The sequence below is a fragment of the Vanellus vanellus genome (genome assembly GCF_965231255.1).
Source record: "Vanellus vanellus genome assembly, chromosome: 6".
Taxonomy (NCBI): Eukaryota; Metazoa; Chordata; class Aves; order Charadriiformes; family Charadriidae; genus Vanellus; species Vanellus vanellus.
In genome coordinates, this window is record NC_138911.1 from 55722945 (window position 1) to 55750658 (window position 27714).

At 40.7% G+C, this 27714-nt stretch overlaps 1 protein-coding gene across 1 annotated transcript in view; it reads right to left on the reverse strand.

Annotated features, from left to right (window-relative positions):
* KCNH5 (potassium voltage-gated channel subfamily H member 5) overlaps positions 1–27714 on the reverse strand; it is a gene marked incomplete at its 3' end in the record, with an annotated part of 163395 nt that overhangs the window by 60710 nt on the left and 74971 nt on the right. The window lies entirely within an intron of this gene.

A 27714-nucleotide genomic window follows, 5' to 3' on the forward strand; every position in this document is an offset into this window, starting at 1 on the left:
ACTGCATTTGTACAGTCACTAATTTTTAAATGGTGAAACTGGGAGCTTTTTATTAATGAGAGCACTTGGCTAACAGAAATTATTTACTTTAAAGCTCCAATGCCTCTCTACCACGCAAATGTGATGAGCTGACTATGACCAGCTATATTTTTGCCCACTGGTACCATCCAAGACTGGCCAAACTGCTATTGCAAAACACAGTACCACGCTTGACTGAGACAGTTTTAAATTAAGGCGACCGTTGCCCATAGTTATCAGTGTTTTCAGCTTCTAGCCCCGAGCAAGTGACAGACATGCACTGAAGTTTGCTAAGGTTTGAATCCCGGCACCGTAGACAACAAAATTGCACGTTGCCCCGCTAAGGATGAGGGGCCAAGGGCTGCCTGGCTCTGACGGTGCAGATGCTAAGCAGCTTGAAACTGCAGTTCACACGCAACATCTCCCCTGCTCAACATCCCCATACCACGGCCACCCATTGTTATTAGATTACTTTGCTCATTCACCTGAGAAACGGTGCTAGCCATCAGAAAGGCAGCCCTGCACAGGGTCAGCGGTCTCCCCTTGGCATTTGGATGCAATTTCCTGCATTTTCTTTCATCTGGAAAGCTTTACGTGTTTTGGGTCTGCTTCTCCCTCGGCATATCGTTCAAGGGTGTTAAGCATCATACGGGAAGGCACAGCCTGAAAAATGTTGTAATTACACCACAGCAGGTAGCAGGGCAAAGAGCATCACCCTGAGTGGCACAACCCCACTTTCCCTGAAAACCCCACATCTTGTAGTGAAGGGGCCTTAATTCTGGAAACTTTTTCCTTAAGAGCTCTGGAGCAAGAGGCTGAGAGTTAGGGGGTTTTCTACATATTTCACATGCACTGGACGTCGGATCTAAGGAGTCACAGCCTTTGGTGGTGACAATCGGGGGGGGAATATTTAAGTTTCCATTTATAAGAAGGGTACAACGTAAACACTGAGAATCATTAATTAGTGAAATGAATGAAAACATTTCTTATACCAATGCTTCACCGTTCCTATTTCTCCAGAAATCCATCACCTCCTTACCAAATGGCACATCTAGTATTTCACACGCTGCACAAAGCCCTGTGCAATGGTAAACGTTAATTACAACGCAATCACTTCCCGAAAGGAATTACAGTGGGAGCAGAAGGAAAATAGAGATGAGAATTCATGAGAAAATTCATGAGAATTATGTTCACCATGAATGCCAGCAACCCCATGCCTCTAGCGCTTTGCTCCATCCCTGATTTATCATTTGCTCCATTTTGAATATTACCTTTAACATCGCCTCATTTCCACGCAAATCTCTCCAGTATTTCGAAAAAAGCTGAATTGTGTCTGTCAAACAATCATCCACCCATCACATAAATCTTTCTCTTTCCTTTCTCCATCACAGAAACAAAGAAGCTGCTTTCCCAGAGTGCTGTCTTCAGTGTTATTACCGGCCGGTGCTGACACCTGAGGATCAAAACCATCCCATGTGCCTTCCCCTGTGTGCCCCACCGCGTCAAAACTGTCACCGGTAACAAGCACAGGACGCAAAGGGTCCCCAGCACTATTCCGTGGAAGCGCGAGAACCAGCAGTGACTCAAAAAAGGATCATCTCCAGAAAAAAGTTCTCTGAGTAAAGTTGGCAGCTGTCAGTATTGCTGTGTGAAACAACTCGACAGCTTGTTGCTGGATTTGAGCTGCGAGGGGTGGTTACTGTCCTGTCCTTGGGGCTTTTTTTCTTTAGTATTTTTAAGGGCATTTTTTAGTGGGACACCGAGTTCTCGTCACATTACCCTGAACTCGGGACAGCAACGTTGCTGGAGGCAGGATGCCAGAACATCGCTTGCACACTGAGGAACACCACCTAAATTGCCTGTCTTGTTAAAATATAAGAGGGGATTTGTAAACACACCTTCAAAGTACCGGACTGGACTAGAAGATGTTTCTAGCTCTCTGCTCTGTTCTTTTTTTCTGTCTGTGCCAATGTAAAAGTTTTTACTGTACAAATCTGCATGTCGGTGTGTTTTAGATACTCACAAATATACACGTACCTACATAAAGATACACCTGTATACAAGTGTAAAGGTGAACATAAAGGATGAATGGGCTCAGACTTTCTGCAGCTGCTAATTTTCCTTGCAGTCTTCTAATTTGCTCATTCTTTCTACTTCTTTCAAATCTAATTTTGCTTATTCATTTAATTAAACGTTCAATTTTCTCTCAGCACAATTAATAGGAATGGATTTGGGACAATTAGACAAATGATTCCACCTATAAAACACAGGCCACGCACAGCCTTGAGAGGTGCGGTAAACACATGTGCGAGCACAACAGTGCACGCTTATGCAATATCTACTGGAAAATATTAATGAGAGAGAGTGCAGGTAAAGCAATGCTGCTTCTATTCGGTAGTTCCTTCTTTCTCTATTTCAATACATCAGCCTGAACTCTGTGTGACGATAGATTTTTGTACGGAGTTACAGGGTATTTTTAGAAACAAAAGGAACAAAATAAAGTACTTAACTGTTAATATTAAAAACCTCAAATTTGGAGACGATGGTTGCATCCTATTATTTTCAGAATAATTCTGCCTTGTAGAATGACCACAAAATTGGCTTAATTGAACCGAATGATAATGTTTCTTACTCATCTAAGTCATCTACACAAGCTCTAATTCTCAGTCCTGCAAATTCAGCATCTCTGCATAGAGCTGAGCAAAATTTTCTATCCAAATTTTTCTGTGTGATGCTGACAGTCTATCTCAAATTAAATTTGCCTTCCCTGAAGTGTTTAGACTAAAACAAAGGAGGGTGGGAAAATAGAGTTCCACGAAAAGTTGAAACAGTTCACCTCCAGGTTTTATAAAGCTAAAATAATTTATAGCAAAACATTTTCCCTCCAGTCTTTTGATTTTAAACCTTTGAAACCTGAACAATGGAAGAAAATCCCATTTTGAAGCAGAAAAAGCCTTAACAGCCAAAGAAAAAAACGGAACATTCGTTATCTTCACACACACACGCACAAATTTATATTATAATGGGATACTTTCCACAAACCCAAACCACGAGTTCCTAGTGCACTGCTAGCAATCAGGGCCAATGAGAGCCCCTTTTTGCCTGATTTATTAGCACCAGGTTTCCATTTTATCAGAGCATTTGTGCACATGACTGGTGTGAAACCTGCTCCCCACTCCCACTAAAGGCGACGCTTGGGCAGACTGCTGCTCAGGGCTGCACCTCAGCGCCTCTCGTGTTTTGCTGGAATGATGCTGGTTTTGTCTAAAAAAATTCACGCTAATATTTTCAGGCTTTCAAGGTGAATTAACTTTACTCTGCTTTGATTATCCATTTTGGGAACCTGTCCTTCATCGCGGTATTGATTTAGCTGTGGCAGATGCTGAGCTGTCACTGAGCCTGACAGCTTCTTCAGAGCTTCCTTGGTGGTTGTCTTGTAAAACAGTCAATAGTCAAGTGAAACCAACCTGCAAAACCAAGCACGTGTCCCTCTTTTTACACTCTATGAAATCACGTGCGGTACTCTGTACTGCATCCTTCTGGGAGGAGGAGGGAGGAAAAAAGTTGGCCTCTTAATTTAGCATTCAGCATTATCAGTTAATCAGAATACATCCACACCGCCAGCCCTGACACATGGGCGGGACCACATTTCAGTGACAGGTCTGTGGCTTTGCTGTCACAAACCACTGCTACGGAGCCACTTCTCATCAGCGGAGAGGGGTGTTTGGGGAGGGTGTTAGTGTGAATGTGCTTAGCGAGAGGGTTTCATCTCCAACCCAACGTCTACTTGAATCCCAGCATATCTGGGTAGGTTTTATGGCACTTGAGAGAACATCTTTGGTCCTAGAAAGATGCTCTCCACATTCACCTTTGCAAGTGCCACAAACTATTCTGCTGAAGAGCAACAGCATGGCAAAATGGTAGGCAACACCCTAAACATATTCTTGCATTTTCTATCAGAGGATCACAAAGCCAGACAGTAATATAGATGTAGAACTGGACATCAGGACTCCAAAGGTTACGAACAGATGAAACAAGAGCTGTCTAAATACTATATTAAGCACATTACCTCCACCTCTTTCCACCAGTCCCACAGCTCTCCACCACTCCCTTCTCCATAATACCAAGAATGAAAGCACTGCTGGGAACATTATTAGCCATTGATGATGTCCCAGTAGAAGGGGTTTGAGAATATTCAACAGAACAACAAAAGATTGCATACACTGGCAAACTAAAACAAACAAAAGGAAGTCAAGCTTTTCATTTCAGCCTCTGCGCATGTATTGCTGAACTCTCCATGACTATGTGAGACTGGAAAAGTGTCTTTATTTCCTGGCAGCAGCTCCTGGAGCTCTCCTGCTCGCTGTCCAACTCCTTCTGATCAGCACTTGTTTCTATCTGATTACCTCTCTGTTTTCTTGCTCGCTATTCCAGGAAGGAGACGCTGGAATTAGATTTGCTGCATTTCCATTCCTACATTAACACTAATTTCACTGAAGTCAATGAAATTACACTGACGTCTGGAGACTATCTGAGGAGAATAATTGAGTGTATTTTATCACTTTCCTTTGACTTTTTTGTGGTTCCTTCGTAGCATTTTTAAACGTCCTGTTTCACTAAAGTCCACTTATTCTGTTCTTCAATGCTGCAGTGAAGTTACTCTCTTTGGGACGATGGTGTTCACGCAGAGTCTGGAAGACGCCTGGGATGCCTACGGCCCACAGAGATGTGTACAGCGACAGAAGTGACACGCAGCATCGCACCAACTGCCCATCTAAGCCAAAATCTTTCCTCTGACCGCAGCCTCTTCTGGATATTTATGACAAGAGTACAAGAAAGAGGGTGCACAGGGCACCTCTGCCCTGAGCTACTCCTTCCAGATTTCCACAGACCCAGAGCCCAGGGACTTTCTAAACTGCCCACCGCATCCAGACCGTGGTATGTATTAGCCGCCAACCAGACATCTCCACCAAGAATATCTAATTCCTTTCCACAAATCCATCTCTGCTTTTTCTTACCCAAACATTATGTGACAAAGTATTTTGTTGTGCTATTTCTGCAAGTCTGGCTGCCCCAGTCTTTACATTGGCCACCCCCAGCCCCCTTCCGAGAACTAATTGCTCCTCTTCACCTCCTGTGCACCACTCCCGATTTCTGTAAGCCTTCCTCCGCTGCGTTTGCTCAGCTGCGAAGAGCCCTCGTCTATTTGATATCTCCTTCTGAGAAAGTCATTCCATGGTTCGTTCTCGTCACCTTGTAGACACCCTTTTTAATCTTACAAAATCTCGTTGTAGAACGGTGCAGTGTGGTGCAATGACGTTAATTTCAATTACTTGCCCAGAAATCCTATTTGCCTTTTTTTGACTGGTACTGAATATTTTCAAGGAACTATCTGCAATAACAGCCAATGTCTTTCCTGAGCGCCAACTGCTAATTTAGAAACCATTATTGTATAGGTATAACTAGCTATTTTTTGCCTACGTGTATTAATTTGCATGCACTGACACTGAATTTCATCTGTCCTTTTCACAATCGCTTTCGTGGTGGGATTGCTATATCAAACCAGAAACCCTATTTTCAGGATTAAGCAGAAAAAAAAAAAAAAAGACCTGCAGCACAAAGGAGAAAAGCTGCACTTAGATACAACTACAATGTAAAGAATAAAAAAAAAAAGTTGGGCAAAATGGAATTGTTTCTCATTTTTTTTAAGGTTTATGTGAGTATCATGGCTTAGGTCCCAATAATTGGGAAGATTTTATCATCTTTCTACTACAAGCAGGACTGACTATTTCCCAGAGCGCGGCAAATGCAGGCAAAGCTGTTCTTTCTTGGATTTTATCCAAGAGTGACTAAGCCAACCCTAAAAGTCCAGTGAAAATAAATGAGAGATTTGACAGAATAAAAATGTCAAGATGTGACCCAACGCTTATAACAGTTATGGAATGTCTCTTGAACATTAACTCTTCTGCAGCAAGAGTAAGCATTAATTTCCAAAATACAGGTTTAACTCTCCAGTTTGGCAGTCCCAGTGTCACACCATTGCATGAGCCATTAACGATGCTGAACAGCTATCATCTTTATTCAAGTAAGAGTGAGATCAGCTACGAATGCAATAGGTTAATTTAAGTGACCATGACGCTTTCGATGGTTTTGTTCACATGCTGACAGCTGAAGGAGTTACTGCAGGGTCTCTCCCCACACGTATTTTGCCAATACATGAAGCGTCCTCGGTTACTATTACAAGGCACTAATAGCCAGGCATAAATGCCACTAATTTCCTTTGTTAGGGGCAGTGACATCTGAAATCATACATATAATAGGGATTGTACACGGAATGGAGAGTTTGACAGTATTTTCAGTTTTTTTGGTCCCTGTGCATTAATGACCTAAACCAGCTAGTGCTACGAATACCTGCAGGTATCGTTCACGTTCAGTTGTTCCTACCACTGATTACTTCTGTGAGTAGGAAACGGTTGTAAGCCTTGCAGGATGAAGCCTTTGAACCCAATGAAAATGAAATTCAACAATGCATTTATTAGCACATCTTTTCTGGCCTGCAAGACTCCTTGTTGCCATGCCTCTGCAGTATGGTACATTAATTTTATGCTGAACTATTAATTGTAGTTGACTTTGCAAAGCTGTTTTCGTTACATTTTTTATTCAGCTTTGCAAACCCAATCCCAATGGAGTTCATTTTATTCCCCACAGTTTGTTTGATCAAATTGCAAATATTTCCTTTAATCTTTTAAGGCATTCAGATTTATTATCTATGGAGCAGAGGCTCTTCGTCTCCTCTACTGATGGTTTGGGAGAAACAATCTTTCACAGATTTTTCATTTTATGCAAGTGCTTAATCCTGCAAGTACATATTAGTAAGTGTAACATTAAAACACGTTCACCTAACCTAAATAAAAACACTTTGAACCAAATTTGCAAGCTAACCTGCCTTGGTTCTTAATGATATTAATCTGAACTCATTTTTCCCAGAGGTAGTGATCCATAATTCACTGAGGTCAATGGAAAGTAGCTGCTGATGTTAGTGAGTTTTAGGGTTGGCGACAAACGGGTATGTTTATCTTTTACTTTGAGAATCTGTATGGGAAGTTTCCCAAAGGAAGGGCAAAAGGCTTTGGGGAATCTATTTTAATTTTCTTCATGTCTATTCATAGTAAGCTCTTTGCAACATGGACACTGCACATACAGAAGGAGAGATATTGTTACTAAGTAAGAAGGAATTGAAAAAAACAGAATTAGTAGTAGTAGCAGTAATAATAATAATTAATAATATCACAGCCGCCTCATATTTGACATTTATACATGCATTTTACGAAGAAAGATAAATTATGTAATTTTGTTCCATGCTGTCATCTACTTCAATTGTCCCTGTTCTATTTTTCATTGGAAATTTTCAGAAGGAAGTATTTTATAAAATTGTTACATTTACTGTTTTTAGAAAGTATTATTCCCCACTTTATTATTTAGCTGCTTTTTTTCTTTTTTTTCTAATGAAATAGGGTAAAGTACAACAAAAAATAAGAGAAAGTAACACCTGTGGGGTTTTTTAATCTGAATTTGTAGTTATAGAAGACCTTTTAAAATGAAAGTAGAAATGTAATGTCTTATTTACTATATTCTACTTGTTGCACCATCAAAGTGAAGTTTTTAAAAAAATAAAATAACATTTCCTCTCATTTTTTAAAACCTTTCCACCAGAAAACAAAGGGAAGGATTTTTCTGCGGTTTTTATCTAGCCTAAAAAAGTCTGAAAAGCATAGAATGAAAATGAGAATGAGCAAGTGAGAACTTTTCTGTTATCTTGAAAACAAAGACATTTAGGAAGTAAAAAACAGTCTTATGTGTATCAATTATTTTCTTCAAAACATATCATTTTCAATAAAAACACATTTTCAACAAAACTAAGGGTTTGTCTAAATACTTTCCATGTTATCTGAGTAAGTTTCTACCACAAGTTTGGGGTTTTTTTCCACTATCTCGTTAATTCTATTACTTCCTTCCGTCTATGTCCCCTTTCAGCCTCTGCTGAAGTTTTCCAGAAGTGACATAGCATATTTTTTATTTTGTTTAGAAGCTGAGCTGCCTCCCACCTCACATCACTCTAAGCTGTTTTTCTTCATTTTACCCAATGTTATTCCTAATTATTTAACCTAATTGATAGGGTGCCTCCTCTGGGTACAGCTGGTTGCCATGACACTGTAAGAAATGACTCCATATTTTCAATCCCTGGATCTTTATGAAGAATTTATACAGAACATCTCGCTTTCATCAACTCCCCAGCTTCGCACACATCCATAAAAAGTAATTAACGATCTAACCCTTGCAGCCAGGTTTTATCGGAATAATAGGGCTAAAAACGTTGGGGTTTTTGTTTTTTGGTTTTTTTTTCACAAATAAAGTTTTCTCCTTCTGCTAATACTGGCAAAGATCCCACTGCTGTAGCACTGCACACCTTTGTCATGCGAAGCGCCAGGTAGTCCAGCTGCCAAATGGCAAGCTCTCATCACAGGGGACTTGTTTTACTGAAGTAACCATAATTAACAGCCTCATCAGCTTCTGCCCTGTGGCTCCTTCTGGAGTTACTAGGGATAGCAAAGATTCAGGGCTGCTTACGGACGAAGCTCTGCCCGGTTTCTCTAACCTGACCACCACATGGAGCTCTACAACCTGGCTTTGGTCTAAGACACGGGACATGCGGCATCACCCACAGAGCGCCTGGGAGCATTAGCAAAGCTACTACAACATGGACACGGACAACTCGCACACACTCCCCACCTGCGTGTTTCTCCTCAAATTCAGGCAAAACAGCGGCAGAGAATGTACTTTTCTGTATCTGCCATCACCTTGCATGTGGTACCACCATCACAAATCCAGTTGAGCACAATGGGCTGCTCCCATGACTGCCCAAATGCTGCCCCCAAGTCACGACATATCTATGTCTATACTTGCGCTAGAACATCGGAGTGGGGACACTGCAAGACAGAGGCATTCTTCCTCCACGAGTTTCCAGACAGCAAAGCACAAGGAATCAACACAACAGCAATGATTAACATAATAGACAACTTCCTCCCTAATGATATGTTTTGAAGGCATCCATGAAGAAGGGAAGTTTCCAGGTGCCTTTCTAGCATCTTTGTGACCATGTGCAAACCTCCTCCTCCGCAACATGAGGAACAACATGGACAGTGGTACTTTCTTGAAAATTTAGTGAGTGGCTGCTAAGGTAGAGGTTGCTCAGAGGCTGCTGTGCTTCCGACAGATTGGCAAGGTGAAGGGTCTTAGAAAGAAGATACATTACTCAAAGCAAAGGATGCTTAATGACAAAATGTGACAAACCAAACACACCCAGAGGGAAGCAACAAGCAGTGAGGTGGCACAGGTGCAATATCATCAGCATGATACAGCTCATAGAGGTATGACTTTGGCCAGAGGCAAGCTGGTTTACAGCTGATTTTTTTTGCAAAGCCCCCCCCCCCCCCCCCCCCGATTCACATCAATAAGAAGTGGTTCACTCTCAAAAACATGGAGGAAAGAAGGCACGGTTTACAGCAAGTTGGTGTCTGAGAAGCTGAAGCCTAACCTTAAAGTTTCAGGCAATCTTCTAATTCCAGCGATATGATTTGAAACTGAATTTCAGAACAGATGTTAATGGCTTGAGATGTTTTAAGGGCCCTGCAACTCACTAAGAGCTTTACAGTTGCAGAAAAAAGAGCGAATAGAGGGAATCTTTGGAGGAACGGGACTTCACGAGGGAAGAGGTTGTACTGTTTAAAACATGAGCACCTGAGGCAGCTTCTGTCCCACTGATTTCAAGTGACAAAAGGGCAGGAGAGGCATCAAGTCTGGATGGAAATATGTGTGGTGAAGGTGTAAAAGTGGGAGGCACCCTTACGTGCATTGGCCAGAAATGCCTAGAAGCAGATTCTCTATTTGTTAAGCACCTAGCACACAACAAGGCCTTGGACCCTTTTCAGGGATTTTTATGTGTTCCCATCATGCCAAAATCAGTTTGGCCTATGCTACAGAATAACTTCCACTGCAATTCTACAGCTTGTTTTCCAGAGCGTTGGAAAAAGGTGAGCCAAACAGGCAGATGTGACTTGGGAGGTCTGAAAACAAACTCTCCCCGGAGAACCCTTCCAACAGAAATTAATGAATGGAAGATTACAAAGGAAAACGCTGAGCACCGAGTGAAGCAAGCCCTAGCTCTGATTTGCACATGCAAGCGCCTCCTGCAAAGAGCAGGGACAGACTAAGGAGCTCCAGAGGAAGCTTGGATCCCTCTCAGGAGAGCAGTCCCTGCTAGAAGTTTTGGCTCACCTCTGGCAATCCCGACCCCTCCTTGCCTGGACCCTAAATCACCCCAAACCTCAACCCCAATTTCCTCACAACCTCCCCCTGCCTCACGACCCAGAGCTTTCCAATCGGGACATTCATTTGAGAACATGAAATGAAGCCAAAGCATGTTAAGTATACACTCAGCAGCATTAACTGCTTGATCGCAACAGTCCGTTTTGGACTCGTTTTAGACAGTGATCACACTCCTTATATTCCACTGCTCGGGACAATTAGGTACAATTTTGAGGACCGCAGTTCATACTTAAGGCAGTCTGAAATATACAGTGTGGACAATCTTCATAGTGCATTTGTCCTTGTGAAAGTTGCCAGTGCAACAGAATATTAGCCATATCAGTTATTTTTATTCACACACCACCAGAGCTCTGGTTCTGCTCTTCAAAACTATGTACTTAATATTGCAGAACCAATACAGATCTGGAATAGCCAAGCTTTTTATGCTACGAAAATATTAATTTGTTTTCATTTTTACATTATTAACAAAGTTGCTGAGTAAAACCTGTTTTTATTGTTGCTGATAATGATTCATCAACAAAGCTAGGATAAGAACGGCGGCAGAAGCTAACAAAGTCCTAACTAACAAGTCAGATATAATAACAAATTTACTACTGAAGTCTTTATGTTATCTCCATTTCACACTTCAGAGGCATAAGGTGACTAGTAAACTTCAATTTTTTATTATCGTTTTGGGCAGATTCATGGACTGATTTATTTACCTGATGTATTTATTTTCATTTGTGAAAGACACTTCTGAGTGCTCCAACCAAAATAACAAGAAGTTAAAATTCTCAAAAGCTACCATTTTCTGATTGTAATTAGTAAGAGCTTGCCCATCTTCCATCTCATTTACACAAAACGACCGTGCCGTGCATTTCCAGGTTCATCCTCTATGAGTAACCAGCAAACGGTAAGTGCTTTAAAGAACTTATACTGAGAGAGACCGAGTAGAGGATGAGAAACGATCCTTTCAACCCTGCACAGAACGGGGGTACAGCAAATCTGTGCCCACCCCACAAATCTCCTGCCTCATGCAGACATAGAGTCATTAATTGCTCCACAATTAGACAAGACCAAAGAAACGAATGTCACTGAGCAGAGTCAGTGTGGTGCACACATAGCAGAGTGTACTCCCTTATGGCCCCACAACTAACAGGTGATAAGAATTAAAATTAAATCGTTTTGCACTATTTTATATTCCACTAGGTAACACTAGAGAATAAAAAACTCAAAGCAAAGGATGCTTAATGATGAAATTGATAGGTCAGTTTGTCCCATATTGAATATATCAGGAAATAATGGAAGGAAGAGACACACGGTGCTAACATGTTTTGGCAGGCTCAGTTAAATGCTCCCTCTTTGAGAAATTAGCATCTTCTATTGAAATAAAAATCTCCTTCAAAAATTTTAACTATCTTCAACAGTATGCCAATTTAGCTGCTAGTAAGGAATTTCTGCAATACTGCAATGGTATTTGCATTCAGAGCATTCGTATTTAAACTTGTATGTAACCTCATGAGGATGTTTGGACAAGTTACCACTGTGGCACAACCTCTTACTAAATTACTAGAAACAGTTTGAAAGTAATTTCTCATATAGTATCCTGATTTTTCTTAATTACTAGCAGAGAACTTTTATTTTTGATCTCATGATCCTCACGTGGGCTGCGATGACATCTGGGAAAAGCTATTGAACACATTCACAGTGACTGATCTTCCACATGATATCTTTAATTTTCCTTCAGAGAAAAACAGAAACTAGTATTTCTCCGTATCAACTACTAAAAATATATAACACAGTCCTTCAAAGGCAGGTCTGTTTCTCACTATGTTTCACCTATTTTATTTCAAATAGAAATTGAATCATTCGAATTCCTTTTTGTTAAAATCACGACAAGGGCAGTACACGCCATCCACAGAGCAGCAGTGTCTTTGTCCTCTGCATGGATCTAAAATATGAGTTAATACTATACTGTCAATGGTGAACTAGTGGCTCTGCAGGCTGTTCACCAGCTCTTTGTAACCAGCAGTTGGTCAGGTCACTGCTTTGGACAAATAGTTTTTTCAGGATAGAGCAGGCTGCGGGAACTCGGAAGGGAGATTCAGGACATGCCAGCTCTTTGTTCCAGTTTCTGCTAGCCGGGGACGGTGAGGATCGTCAGTAGTCAGGAAATAAGGATCTGTTCTGGAAGAATACAAAATGTTTTCCATGAAAATATCCCAACTCTATTTCTGCACAACTGTACACAACTCTATATCCCAACGTTATTTTCCATTATTTGGTAACACAGTGAGGCTTTTATGATTAACTCGCCTGTAATCCTACAGCACAGCCACAAGCTAAGTAACAGCAAACGTAGCCCTGTAAGAATTTTAATTGGTCTGGTAACATGCACTTCAAATAATTTGCAATAAAAAAAGCCTTTAAAAAAGTTACTTGAGAAAATGTTATCTTCATAGGGAGAGAAAGAGGAGGGGAGAAAAAGAACATTGCCCAGCACTTTATTTTCCTAACTAAAATAATTTTTAGCAGGTTCTAAATTTATGGCTAGTATATTTAAATGACAAAAAGCTAAAAAGAATCTATACTAGGTGTAATGTCGTCTATTTAAAGTGACAATAGAAGTTCTGGAGACATAAGTTATATAAACCTGGCACCAGAAAAATCAAGCTCCAATGACTGCAATAGTCCTTCCCTATAAGCTGACAGAACTTTCTTTCAACAGCCCCTTGCTAAGAAAGAAAGGAAAAGAAAGGTGGATAAAAGATGAGGAATAAGGACCGAGGTTTCATTGACAATACATAATAATTTTCCAGTTGTTGGTAAAAAAGGTTTTAGAATCCTTTTATCTTCATTACATGAACATTTCATAATCCATTTGAAATCAATACAGAAAAGCTGCCATCTATTTTGAGAAACCAAAAACTGTCTAAATCCAGACCGCTTCACATTATCCGCATTATTGGAGGTGCTGAATTAACACTGTTCTGACAGCAAACCTGCAGACCGATTCCTTTGCCTCATGCAACTCCAGAGACATATTTGGCAGATGCGCATTGATTTTAGCAGCGGCAGAAGTAAAGAGGGAATGACAGGGAACGGTGAAAGAATTTAAGCACTGCTTTGCTTTGTTACCCCAGCACTATTTTTGACTGAGAAAATAAATGAAAAAGTGGGTAATCTAAGGTTTTAATAAGTCAGCTGCCCCGGGATGGTAAACACAGGTGCAAGCTTCTCCTCTCTGTCCATATCCCCAACAACCACCTGATTGCGGTTGTTTCCAGCTGCCTGTTTTCAGCTTCTCTTCTCAAGAAAGATACTAGAGCTGCTGCTTTGCCAACAAATAGCAGTAAACACACAGTGAAAGCCATTTGAGAAACAAAAGCCTACTACTTAGGCTAAACACAAAACATTAACATAATTTTCTCCCTTCTCTATAAGGAGTATAAAACGGCTCTAGCATTTTGAGATGTTTTACAATTAAACACCAATGTGCTCAACAAAAAGTTGAAAAAACCCCACTCAAAAGTAGCATGCATTTGCACAAAAAAAAAAACAAACCACCCAATCTTAATAATTTGATTTTTCAAGAAACAAGACATCTTTTAAAATACCAATTTTGGAAGAAGCATTCCATTTAAAAATTTACTTTTTCCCATAATGTGATTATGTAATTGTATTAAACGATCTTAGTCATTGAAATTTTCAACAAAAGGATGCAATGCAGATGAAACTGGTCTGTACACATAGCTTCACCTCGATGCCAGAGTTTTTCAGCATAAACATTCGGAACAGAGAATTTCACTTGGATGAGTGCCTCGCAAAGTGAAAAATGGATCACTGATAGGGTCTTTGGACATCACGGAATGGGTCCAAAGAAAGAGCACAACCAGAAAACAAAGGTTAAGAAAATTCAGATCCCTGCATCATTGTGTAGCAGTGAGGACTAACCCTAGAATTACTCAGAATCACTGTCTGCTTCTCTTTTCAATCTCAATATTCCCAAGTCACCTTCAGTGCTGCTTTTCTGCAGAGACCAACAGACTTGGCAAGGATATGGAAGGGACCAGGCAGAGGCACCTGCAAACGACAGAGGTTGCTGAACTAGGAAGATACAGGAAAGAGTTAAGAATGGACACTTTTGGGCACAGGAGATGGACGAGTTCATTTGGGAGAGAACATCTGGGAGAGAAACAGGCAGGAGCCCGGAGCAGGGTGCAATAAGAGGGATTAGTTTGAAAGGTGACCTGGGATCTCTGGAAGGTGAAAGATGCAGGACTGAAATCCTTCAGGCCGAGGATGGTCGCCCACATCCTAGGGAAATATTCTGATGACCAGTTTCTCCTCAAATACGCAGGTGAGGGCAGTGACCCTGACGTGGTAAACCCCTGTTGGCTCCTTTCAAAGAATAACCACTGACTCCAACTGCGTTTGTGGTGCTGGGTCGCAGATGGGCAGAGGATCCTGGTAGTGACCCTGCCTTATAAGCTTCTGTTCATGGGATTTCCAACATTTGGATACCCACCGTGTTCAACAAGAAACCCACTAGACAACGGCCAACTCATCTGGCCGTTTCCATATTGTTCCTGTCCTACAGTCCCATCCAGGAAGCAGGTAAAAGGCACCTAGAATTTATAAGGAGGTTTGCAGCTTCAGACACTACTTTAAAGATCTGTTGTGGTGGGGCATTTTTGTAAACTCTGGTCTTCACCATTCAAAGCAAACCCTTGGAGAAGACCCTGTGGATCCAGTTCAGCTGCCCATGTTCAGTCACACTTGTAACAGAAAAGTGGGTGTTTATTTTCTGTCTTCAGATAGCTGGTTTCCTTCCACTAATGCATCTCTATTAAATTTCTCTGCTAATTAAAGAAGCCAAGGCCATAGCTAAAGAATTGGAAAGTGCTCTAATGGAATTACTCCTCTAAGGTGGCTTGAATGTCATCACTTCCTTCTCCAACATAGCAAAATCTTGAAATTGCATTAAAGATAAAGAGGTAGAATAAATGCTGCTGGCTTTTTCAAAGGAAACATCATTATGGGTATTAACACCTTCTGTGTTAACAGTAATACATGCATTAAATATAGCAGCTTGAGTGACTGAAATGCCTATAAAGCATCTGCCACAAGATAAAGCGCAAAGAAAACTCTGGGCTGAGAAACACCCTGGAGAACTGGAATTAATACAAGACCTCCAGCATACCTAAGCTATGAATTCCATCAGACTACAAATACAGTCCATTTCAATTCATGTTCAAATTTAAGAAACTGTGTAAGCTATTCTGATGTCAGACTATGCAGCATTTATGGTCTTGTCGTTGTATCAGAGCTCTCTCTTACTTTCACTGTAATATTCCTATCCTCCAGAGATACGGTCTTTCCATTTTCTATCATACCATTTTAGGGAAGAGGTTAAATGATCCCTCAGCTTTCCACAGTGGACGGGGAACATGGTTAAGAGACAGTCTGCTTGTTCATGCATGGGGAAGGTCTGTATATGAACTGTGTGTAGAGTCATATGTGTATTTTTTTTACATGTCTTATGAAAGATATATGTCTATAGAATCATAGAATCATTTAGGTTGGAAAAGACCTTTAAGGTCATAGAGTCCAACCGGTAACCTAGCACTGCCAAGTCTAACACTAAACCATGTCCCTAAGCACCACATCTACCCATCTTTTAAATGCCTCCAGGGATGGTGGCTGAACCACTTCCCTGGACAGCCTTTTCCAATGCTTGAAAACCCTATCAGTGAAAAAAAAAAATTCTAATATTGAGTCTAAACCTCCCCTGGCACAACTTGAGGCCATTTCCTCTTGTCCTATCACTTGTCACCAAGGAGAAGAGACCAACACCCACTACGCTACACCTCCTTTCAGGTAGCTGTAGAGAGCAATAAGGTCTCCCCTCAGCCTCCTCTTCTCCAGGCTAAACAATCCCAGTTTCCTCAGACACTTCTCATAAGACTTCTGCTCTAGCCCACTCACCAGCTTTGTTACCCTTCTCTGGACATGATACAGCACTTCAATGTCCTTCTGCAGTGAGGGGCCCAAATCTGAACACAGTATTCAAGCTGTGGCCTCACCAGTGCCCAGGACAGGGGGACAATCACTTCCCTAGTCCTGCTGGCCACACCATTCCTGCTACAAGCCAGGATGCTACTGGCTTTCTTGGCCACCTGAGCACACTGCTGGCTCATATTCAGCTGGCTGTCAACCAACACCACCAGGTCCTTTTCTGCCGGGAAGCTTTCCAGCCACTCTTCCCCAAGCCTGTTGCACTGCATGGGGTTGTTGTGACCCAAGTGCAGGATCCGGCGCTTGGCCTTGTTGAATCTCATACAATTGGCCTCAGCCCATTGATCCAGCCTGTCTGGATACCTCTGTAGAGCCATCCTACCTTCAAGCAGATCAACACTCCCGCCCAGTTTGGTGTCACCTCCAAACTTACTGAGGGTCCCCTCATCCAGATGATTGATAAAGATATTGATCAGAACTGGCCCCAATACTGAGTCCTGGTAAACACCACCTGTGACCAGACACCAACTGGATTTAACTCCATTTGCCACCATTTTTTTGGCCTGGCCATCCAGCCAGTTTTTACCCAGCAAAGAGTACACACCCATCCAAGCCATGAGCAGCCCATTTCTCCAGAAGAATGCTATGGGAAACAGTTTCAAAGGCTTTACTAAAGTTTAGGTAGACAACATCCACAGTCTTTTGCTACTAGGAAAGACAGTTTAGCCCTCCTCCCACAAGCCTGGTCACACAGCTGTCCAATAACCCAGGACAGCCAGAGTTTCAGCACAGGTATACAAACAGCACGAGTTTCCCATGAACCTCAACCACCTGCTAAACACTGTTTTCCCTGTTGCAGCTTTTGCATGCACACAAAACCTCCCCTGACCTCAGTTTCTTAATAACCACTCTTCCAGCATACATGGTGCTATCTTCCTCTCGAGCCTCGTCTGCCTGGCAATTTCAAATCTGCCAGACAAATCAAGCATCCACACGGTACAACTTTGCCAAGCCCTGGTTATGACCCAGCTCAGCCATCGGTATTTGCTGAGCGTGGGTGAGCATGGGGCTTCATCCTGGAGCTCACCGCACTTGCAGTAACATCAGAAACACATAGACAGTTTTACCAGCAGATGAGACCTCTGACATCAGGTCTGGGCTTCTGTTATCTCTGACACCACCACTGCTTTTGCATTTAACAAATGAAGCACAATTAAGACTGACGCTAAAACGTAGGGAGCACTGACACCCCTGGTTTTGGCTAGGTTGTTCAAGGTTCTTTGCATTAAAGCTGTTCCAATGCATCATCTTTGAAAGTCAATATATTGTCAGGTATTTAATATTTAAATTGCTGACACTGTTGAGTGGATCCAGAGCTGACATTTAATTTTTAAAAAAGGGGAAAAAAAAAAAAGGCGAGGCGGAGGCAGAGCAGACAGAATCTTCTTTTTAGTTAATCAGTGTTATTTAAATAATAATGATAATGATAATTTGCACTGATGAGTTTTACCCCAGGTCAGGCAAGTTAGCTTCTAGGGAACTGAGTCATTGGGATAGAAAGGAAAGAGGTGTTCAGGAACAATTTTGATAATGCATTTCCTCCTCTCTTTTGTGCAATACTCCTGATGATAAACTTTTTGTCAGTCTTTTTACTATGTTGCTCTATAGCTGATCAAAAGCTGGGATAAACAAATACACGAGCTGTAAAGCAGTGATCTATGTTTTTTCCATCAAAGTAAGAGTAAAACATAAATCAGCATTTGATAAATGCCTTCCTGCTGTCTGTAGGAATAACTGATCAGCAGTAGTTGAGCATCAAATCCCCACACTAAGTCAGAGTAGCCTTTTCCCTCTACATCTTATCCAGAAGTTGGAACACAAACCAGATCATCACAGGGCCCAGAAAACAAGCCCTTAGCTCAAGGCTATCCCAAAAACCCTCTCTAAGCCACAGCTGCGCAACAGCACAATCCTGCAAGATTCCTAATGTGGATGTTGGGAGTCAGCACCATTCCTAGCTGCCTGCACTCCACTCTGCCCAAGTCTTAATGTCAAGTACACAAGGACATAACAGTGCCTACATGCCTTACTGGGGCTGCCAGCAAAAGGATGCGCCACAGACAAAAACGAGCAACTTTCAAACGAACTTTCCAAATAACACGATTATTTCCACGGAGTGACGGACAGAAGGGAACAAGAATAAAGAAAGGGAGTGAGCACTCAAAGTGACACAATGTAAACAGCAGATGGTTTTACATAACTGGCAAAAAAGGAAAAGTAAAGAAAAAACATCCCTTCATGAAAGGGGCGAAAATGTTAAAGTCTCAGTTTAAAAACTGAGGCACTGTCGGAAACTGAATAGCTCAAAAGAAGAAAAATGGCGGGGTGCGAAGTCTTTGATGCTCCATCCTCAGCCCCTGCTATGTGCCTGTCAGCAAATCTATATTCCTTGCTGGGTTCAAATACAGGTAAAGCACACTGGAACCCAGACCCTCCTCTCGCTCTCTGAGCCTGAACATCCAACTCTTTTGCAAATCTTCCTAACTCAAATCCTCCCAAAGGACATAATTGCAATAATACGATAATCAAATTCACAAGACTCATCTTAAGAGTAGTTTAATGTTCATCTGAGCAAACAATACCCCTGTTAAGGTAACATGCAACTGCTTGCCTACATTTCCTGCCCTAAATGTCTCACAGTAACTTCTGGGCCCAGAAATAGTTGGCTCTCCCTTGGAATACATTTGGGTATGTGCATAAAAGCATCTTCTAATTCTTTTCCCAACATTTCGGCCTTGAACCAGAAACAAGCTAAGAAGTCACAGATTCCGAGATGTGCTTACACAAAACCACTCAACCCGGAGCTCAAGAGTGGAATTAGCAAAGGGATTAAAACCACGAGGTCAAGGAATAAAATTTGTGATGGAATTAGAACCACGAGGTCAAGGAATAAACTTCTCGAAGAGATTAAAAGTATAAGGTCAAAGAACCAAAGAATTACTGGAGGGATTAAGATTGTTCCCTGGCTATTGCTATAGATGCTTCTTCCCCAAAGCACTTTCTCTTGTGCAGTTTAAAATAAAACTGCAACAAAGGATGCAAGAAAATCTGAGCAGTGGCAGTAGCAATCACAAGGTAACATATTTCTCCTTACCCCAGGTAGCTTCTTCACTGACCAAGATGCTGAGAACATGCTTAGAAATACCAATTTTCTTTGCATATTGGGAAACATAAATAATATTTTTGTCAGTGAACATTATGACACACCCAGTATCTGGGTGTCATTAGTGAAATCCTGGGAATGACTGAAATTATTAAACTGTCCTCCAGGTGACCACATGTAGCGCACCTTTGCCTGACCCCAGAACAAAATGAAAAGGTCAGTCACAGTCTGGTTCCTTTCTTCTATTCCTCCACAAATACCTTTAGCTCCAAATGTTTAGAACAAATTTAATTAGAGTGAAAAAGCAGGATTCATGTACTGTGCTGAAACCATTGCATTTTACTGTGTACTTAAAATTTCAAGACACAATAAAACTACCTTGCAGCTTATAATTTTCCTAATGACCTTGTTTCTCTTCCTAGTTCTGCTGAACAAACTTTTCCACATGCTGCAACCTCTGTGCATCACGGGAAAAGTCAGACTTTAGAGCAAAGGGACTTAGCGACTGCCCTTTCTGTAACCACAGTTTAAAAAAAATCATTTAAGTTCTTCAAAGTCCGCATGTGATCATTTAACTTTGCACTATGAAGCACTCCCCTGACATGTTGAAGAGGTTCAAGCACTAGACATTCGAAACATCGTTACTTCGAAACAAAATAGTGCATTACTTTAATCAGCTGCTCTTCCAGTGGACTCGGGCAGGAAAGCCATCCCACATGGGCAGCTGCCACCAAGACAGTGCCGTAGTAGCGCCGTATGCCGAGGTGAGGAGTCCCTCGTAGAAATGGTACCTTCAGGCAGCAGCAATTCTCTAGTGACACAACACTTTCCAAAAGTTTTTATTTATTCCCATGAGGAAACAACTGATCGTCATTTTCCATATTGCATCTCAGCACGTGAAGGGAAAAAAAAGGTAGATCCAACTCCTCAGTGGGCGGGTAATTCAGTATGAAGCCCATCTGTCGAAGGCTGATTCTTGCCTCATACCCAATAATTAAGCACCATTACAATCTGATTACACACCTCAGGTATTCTTTCTTGACCATTTTAGACCTAGAATTTCCCGCACTGTAAATCACAATGATAATACTTCATTTTTATGATTGGCATTGATTTATCAGAAAAATCTTGACATTGCAGAAAGCTAGTTGCTTAGAGGAGGTGAAACCACAGTAGCCTAAGCGTCCTGAATCAATTTTGGGGTTTTGCTTTTTTTCTTGATTCTTTGTCAAGCACATTTGGTCTCGGCAGGTTGAAAAATGAGTTGGAGGTAGGGAAGTACTCATGTACTCAGCCTTTTATATGCTGGTTAACAAAAAAAGTATCATGTTTTCTATTTGTAATTTTTGTTGCTATTGAAGATATGCAGACATTTGCAGGGAACTAGCTGTAATAGTTGTACAAATAAGTGTTGTTTTACGTTTATTGCTGCAATGCAATTCAACATGCAGGATAATATGGTGCAATGCAAATAATGACATTCAAATAAGAAAAACTTAATTGTATTTCTTACAAGTGAGCAAAGCATATAAAATACGTGGAAAGTCATCTACATTAAGTTTGGTATTTCACAGCTCAGTTCATACTGAAAAAGAATGTTTTTAATTTTATTTGCAAACAAGTAGGCTTTGCTGGATTACGATTGTATTGATTGTGTCTTCCGAAGATACAACCTAGAGGACAAACCACGGGTACTCCCTCTGACAGAGGCAAACCACACTCTTCAAACAGGTACTTGTTGCAGGTTCCCTGCCTCCACTCTTCACGCTTTAAAATGTACTTATATAGCAATAGAATCAAAGGGTTCCATACTTCTATAATTTCAAACTAGTCTCCAGCTTAAAAAAACATTCACTTCCCGTGATCTAACATAGCTGGTGCCAAGTCTGTATGTGAGACTGACCGTGGCTATTACAGGATCTATCATATGAGCACAGTTAATAAACTCTAACAAAGTGATGCCCACTGACATCAAGTGTGAAATACATACAAATTATCCTGCAACCCAGAGAGCTAAATACTTTTGCAGGGAGATAAATCGCCTAGCCAGTGCACGAACAAGTTACAAGTGACTCCGTGCAGCCTCTGCACGGAGCCGTGTAAGGTAACACTCGTCAGAACTGATTAATTTAATGGGGTTTGGGAGCAGCATAATCTGAGTTGCTCTGCTGAATCGAAATGATATTATCAATTTTGCAGTCGCTCTCAAGGTACTTATTGGCTCCTTCATAAGTCGTTCTTCTTCCAAGTACACGGTAGCGTCGACTGCCCCATTTCCCTGCAGGAATTAGGTTAGTGGTTATTGTGTAGAGCAGCACACTCAGCGCTCAGTCGTATTTACCGTTTCTTAGGAGATTACCGAGTAACAAAGGAAAACATAGGCAAGGCAGGAATTTATCACCACTCCACATATCTGCTAAGAGAGCCCAACAGCAGCTCTTAATTTCCGCGCACAGCTTGCGTGGTATGGTTAAAATGAAGCTACTGATTAAGAAGGTGCTATCAGCCGATTGCACGGTGCAACTCGGGGCACCTTTTCAAGAGAGGATAAAATAAAGCAGGTTTCCAGCGACTACTACAACTTCAAAGTTTTCCAATGCTCAGAGTAATCTCTCTGGATCACGTATTTATCACAGACGAACCTGATCCAACTCAGACTACTGCAGCTGCAGGCTGCGCTGGTACACAGGGAAGGAGCACGCTTCAGGTGTGGCCAAGATGGACTCACTTTTGTTGATAGCTTAAATAATTCTCGGCAAAGTGCTTTCATCGGGGAAAGCACAATTACACCAACTGATAGAACCCGCTAGTGGTGGTGGGCTGCACGTAAATCTACAGAACGGGAAAAGATTCGCCTACAATTGAAGAAATGATAAAAGCAGAGCAATTATAGAAACAACGCATTCAGATACACACAGCCAGTTTATATGTGAATTCACACCCACCCACATGAGAAGGAGAAACAGACCTTTCTGCTTTCTCCTCCTTCCTTTTCCATACAAATATACTATTTCAGTTCCACAAACTTTTATGACAAAATATTTACTGGCAATGTAAAAAATCCCATGCTTCATGAGGTGATTTTATCTAAGTACAGCTGCATTGTTCTTCCAAAGCTCTACCTCTGTTTCTAAGGAAATGTGGGATACAGACATCTACATTTAAGTTGGTTTTATAATCAGATTTTAAGAACTCGGTTTCATCTCATTTTAGAGTATAGACACCTACAGTGGGTTGGATGAATTGTGCCTTGAAAGTGACCATTTCTTCTGAATGAGTCTAAAAGAAACCTAAAGGAGGTTGGGAAAGACAATAATTTTTTATATCATACATGTCTTAAGTTAGGCAAGATAAATTCTATCCAAGGGGACCATTTTTAAAACATTCTGAGCCATGCACTAAGATTAATACTCATTTATGTGAAACAATGTGCTTTTTTAAGAATTCAAGATTATGTCTTCCCCATGATACTGCTTTTTACTAGGAAAGTATATTGCAAGATGGTTTTAAATAGAAGTCCCACAGCACACAGAAAAACTACAGCCTGAAGTCTACAAAGAAAATCACATAACTTTAATTAAAACAATTTCTCTTGTTGCTGAATTATGGATGTACTTTGAGCCTCTTCAGGGATAGACTCACTTCCTACCCCTACCTAACCCCAGCCTTATATGATATCTATATGTTAAGTACCCTGAATTAGCTTACAAAACACCACTGGGACAGTACAGAAGCACTAATAAGTTATATTTTCAGGCCACAGACCAAAATGAAGGTCAAGTTTTGTACAGACAGTAGAAATTATAATCCACATCGATTACCATAATACATCAGAAACACTGTCCCTTTTTTCTCTTTTTTTTTTTTTGAGTTGTTCAGTATTATTACTGTTAAGAAAAAGAGCCTTCTCATTAAGGGCATCTCAGAAACTGTAGCGTGGCCTTCACTGCATGGTTTAATCAGTTCTCTCAGTCCCTGGGAAAACAATCAGGTTTAATAAAATTCCACGTTGTTTTGGTAAAGTTGGCTCTCAACTGGAGAAAAAAAAAAGGAAAAAAAAAAAAAAAAAAAAGGCCGCTGGATGAAGGTCCCAAATCATTTTCTTCTGGTTGATTCAACAAGGAACTACTTGTAGTCAGTAGTTCCTTGACCAATAGATGCCTTGAAATTCCCCTCCTGCATGCTCCAAGCAGAGGATTCTGTTCCTCTCTTTCCTTCCCCCCCTCTCCTTTATTTTTTCAGGCCAATAAAGGAACTAACAGAATAAAAACTCCAGATGAAACATTTTGAATCTGCCTATATTGGTCCTTTCACTTACGGAAACGTTCCAAGACCTAAAATAAAAAAAAAAAGTGTACTGTCCTTTCTATGAAGACATTTCCACTGCAAACAAGCCATGTGCACAGAATGACCGATCCAGTTCCACCCCAGGTTTTAACACGAACCCAGGTTACTACTGGCACCCCAAAATCCGTGCCTTTCTTCCTCCACAAAGTCTGGATGAGGAGAACCACACTTGTCTGCCATTCTTCCCCTGGACCACCTCTGCCTGTGGTTTTGTGGTCTGGAGATCCTTCGCATAGATGAAATTTTCGGGATCAACACAAAGCACACAGAAATGAACTCTGCCGATGTAACTGCTGGAAGGAAGAGGCAAACTGAATCCTCCTCCTCGGAGAATGTAGCACAGCTATTTGGTACTTTCTTACATTTCCTTCATCCTTAGAGGTTTGTCAAGTGGGACACTTTGCTTTTTGAAATAAGTTTGCTGCACTCTTCACTAAGTGCTTGATTATTGGACAGTGGTGTACGTGCTGATTATGAAAGGGTGGGAGCCTGTCCTTTTTGCGGGAAAAGCGTGCATCAGATTTTCCAGTGAAAAATGGGCAAGATTAAAGCAGAAGCAAACAGAATGACTGCTATGAAATGGGCCCAAAGTGCTTTTTTAATATATTTTTAAATGTCTCCAATATTCTGTACTTAAAGACTTTGACAACATAATTCTGTGAAAAAGCTTATTTATCCTGCATAAAGAACACAGAGTGCTAACCTCCCAAAGGAAAGAAAATACTTATGCCGATTGCTGTGATAAGCGTTCCAGGTGACAGCAGAAAATCTCTCCTCCAGTAGCACGAGGAAACACAGGGAACAAACCTCACTGCCAGCCCTCATCCCAGTCCATTTATATACTCAGGGTTGGAAAAGAGGAGGAAAAATTCCTGACCATAATTAATTTCAACCTTTTCTAATTTCACCATGATCCAGGCTTATAAATATTTTCATTAACTATCCCATACAACACTCAGCTACTTACTTAGCCTAATTAGATTATGGAAATGGTTTTAAATCAGGAAAGCTTAATTAGCAGCAATTATTTCACATGCTATCTCCACTATGTTATGGGATGGCATGGATAATTTCATAATGAAACAACAACAAAAAAGATTTTTCTTACAATACCATGTAATACAGTGATGCGCAACACAGGCTTCACTTTCTGCCTGTACAAATAGATGCTGCGACCACCCACAAAAAATAACTCTGAGTTGATAGGTACTCACTTTCACATCTCAACATCGTTAAGCACACCCTGACTCAAGCCAGCTTGGCTTTCATTTAAAAAAGAAAGAAGAAAAGAAAAAAGAGATGGGGGCTGAAGCTTCCCCCGTCTTCATGAGAAAATCAGCCTCCAAGATACCACGCTCCATGCTCTACCGTCTCACGAAAAGTGAGCTGAAATTAGTATCAGCAAGACATATTGTTGCACTGTTGAGCCTATGGATCCTGCAGGTCTCCCCTCGTTGTCAAAACAACAGGGGTAACATTCTGGTTGCAAGGAAATAAGCAGAAAAACTATGTCGGGATTTTACCCTGGGACAACACAGAATGCCTTATTCCAATTATAGCTGTACAGAATTACATAGCTCCGTGCCAGGTCAAGAGTTGTGCCACATCAGCAATTTGGGGGGAAAAGATTAGGAAAAAAATTCATTACCATCTCCGTGGAAACCTGTTCAAGAAAAAAAATCACATGAACATAAAGTCCCTGAGGATAACAATGGGATAATTGTCAAAACATCTTAATCCAACAGATCAGATACCCAGACTGCCTAAACAGAATTAAGTGTTTTATACCGGCTTCTAAAATGACGTAATAGGGTCACAACCTAAGAAATGGATTTGTCCTCATTTTGTGACACTCTTCCTAACTAATCTTCTGCCCACAACATTAACTTTCTTGATATTTTTAGTTAGGTGTCTTGAATGTGAAGGAACCAAAAAACAATTAAAGAGAACATTACAAATATAAAGCTGATTGTAAAATTTTACTTGGGGCAGGAATTGGAAGTAAGGTAATATCAAGTCTCACAAATGTATATTTAATCGATTTTTTTTACCAAAATAAGGATATTTAGTTTGGACTAAGAAAGGGAGTTAAATATTATTTGCAGAGTGAACAGTGCATTCCCCAGCTGAGACAGAGTTTCACCTCCTACTCTCAACTTTCTTCCTTTGATCATAATAACTTGTTTGGCCTGATATTTTCCAACATCAAGGTGAATGTTTTTAGGAAATTTGATGGAAAATGAGTTTGTCTGGTTTTCATTTATTATAGCTACACATGAAAAATGTGGTCTTTTTCATTCATTTTTGGAAGTACATGTAAGAGTAACAACAGTCATAGGCAGGAGCCTCAATTCAGTGCAATTATTGATCACATTAGGATAAAACATATATACAAAACTTTGAAAATATCCTTTCAATATTAAAAGCATTCAAACAATAACATTTTTGTTTATCTATGGTAGAATTTAATTTACTATGCTTTTTTCTTAAGGTTACTCCAAAATTTTTGAGACAGAAACAGGTTACAAGAACAAGAAACCGAGGAAATCTCACGCAAACAGTTCAAACCAGTGACAAATCATCAAAATTTTAAAAAAGTGAGAATTTTAAATTGTTTTCTTGTTCTTTGTGGGAAGAAAAAAAAAAAACAGTGGCTAACATGGAATATCCTGACTGCAGTCTATTAGATCAGCCATAGCAATGGACAGTATCCTCCATTTACCTCTGCGTTCACCTGAGCTTTTAAACTGTAGATTGGTAAAAATTAAATGCCTTCCCGCACTCTTTGAATTTTTAACCCGAGGTCTGAGCCAGTTACGTGGAGTCAAGTACAGAAATTTAGACTACTTCAGTGCAGTCAGACTACTTTTTTTGTTACTCCTGGAACATTTTCAGTTGTTTTTGTTGGCTCCCTGGAACTTGGAACATGGTTTGGTAGGCACTGTACAAAAACATGTGGAGTTCCTGCCCTGAGCCGTTTAACATTTAAACCAATAAATCAGGCATAGGTTTGGAGAAGAAAAAAGAACCACAAAATTTATCAAATGCCAAAGATCACAATTCTATCAAATGTCAGATCCGGAAATGAAACTAAAGGTTTCACATTCCTAGACAAGACCTTCAGACATCTCTATCCAAAAGCTCGTGTTCCTGTGTTAAACGCTACCAATTAAAAGAGACAACAACTGACTCCTCCTTTCCGTGTACACATGAAAACACATTAGTTAACAACCTCCATGTGTTGCCATTATACATGAAGACACTTTGTTGCTACAATTATAATCTGAAAGTCAATAAAGTATAAGGAAGTCTGATTCATTTTGACATTCTTATTGTAGGAACATAAAAAGCATTAAAAGTGTCATGCCACTGCAGAGAAGTCTGTGTCATATTGGCACAATGACACGCCTTTATCCACAATACAAATTTGGTTAGAAATCTTTGTGCAGCATGCAAAGGAAGAAAGGATTAAATATCTGGTGCAGAGATACAGGACACAGGACTCTGCTCCCTTTGAATTTATAATCACAAAGTGATATATTTCAGCAAACATCCTCTTTGATGCTTTCTCAGCTGGCTGAAAATGGATTATAAGGTGAGGATGCATAACTTCTCTACGGTCCATTATTTCTTATTACCATCCAGATGGAGTGTGGCTATTAGAGCACCACTAAAATCTCTAATGAACTGCAGTGTTTTAGATTACTAATTCTTCAACAGCGTGTTCGTATATCAATAATAGACTGTAAAAACAACAACAACAATCTGACTAATTAGGCTAGATCAAATCTGCTCAGCCCAGC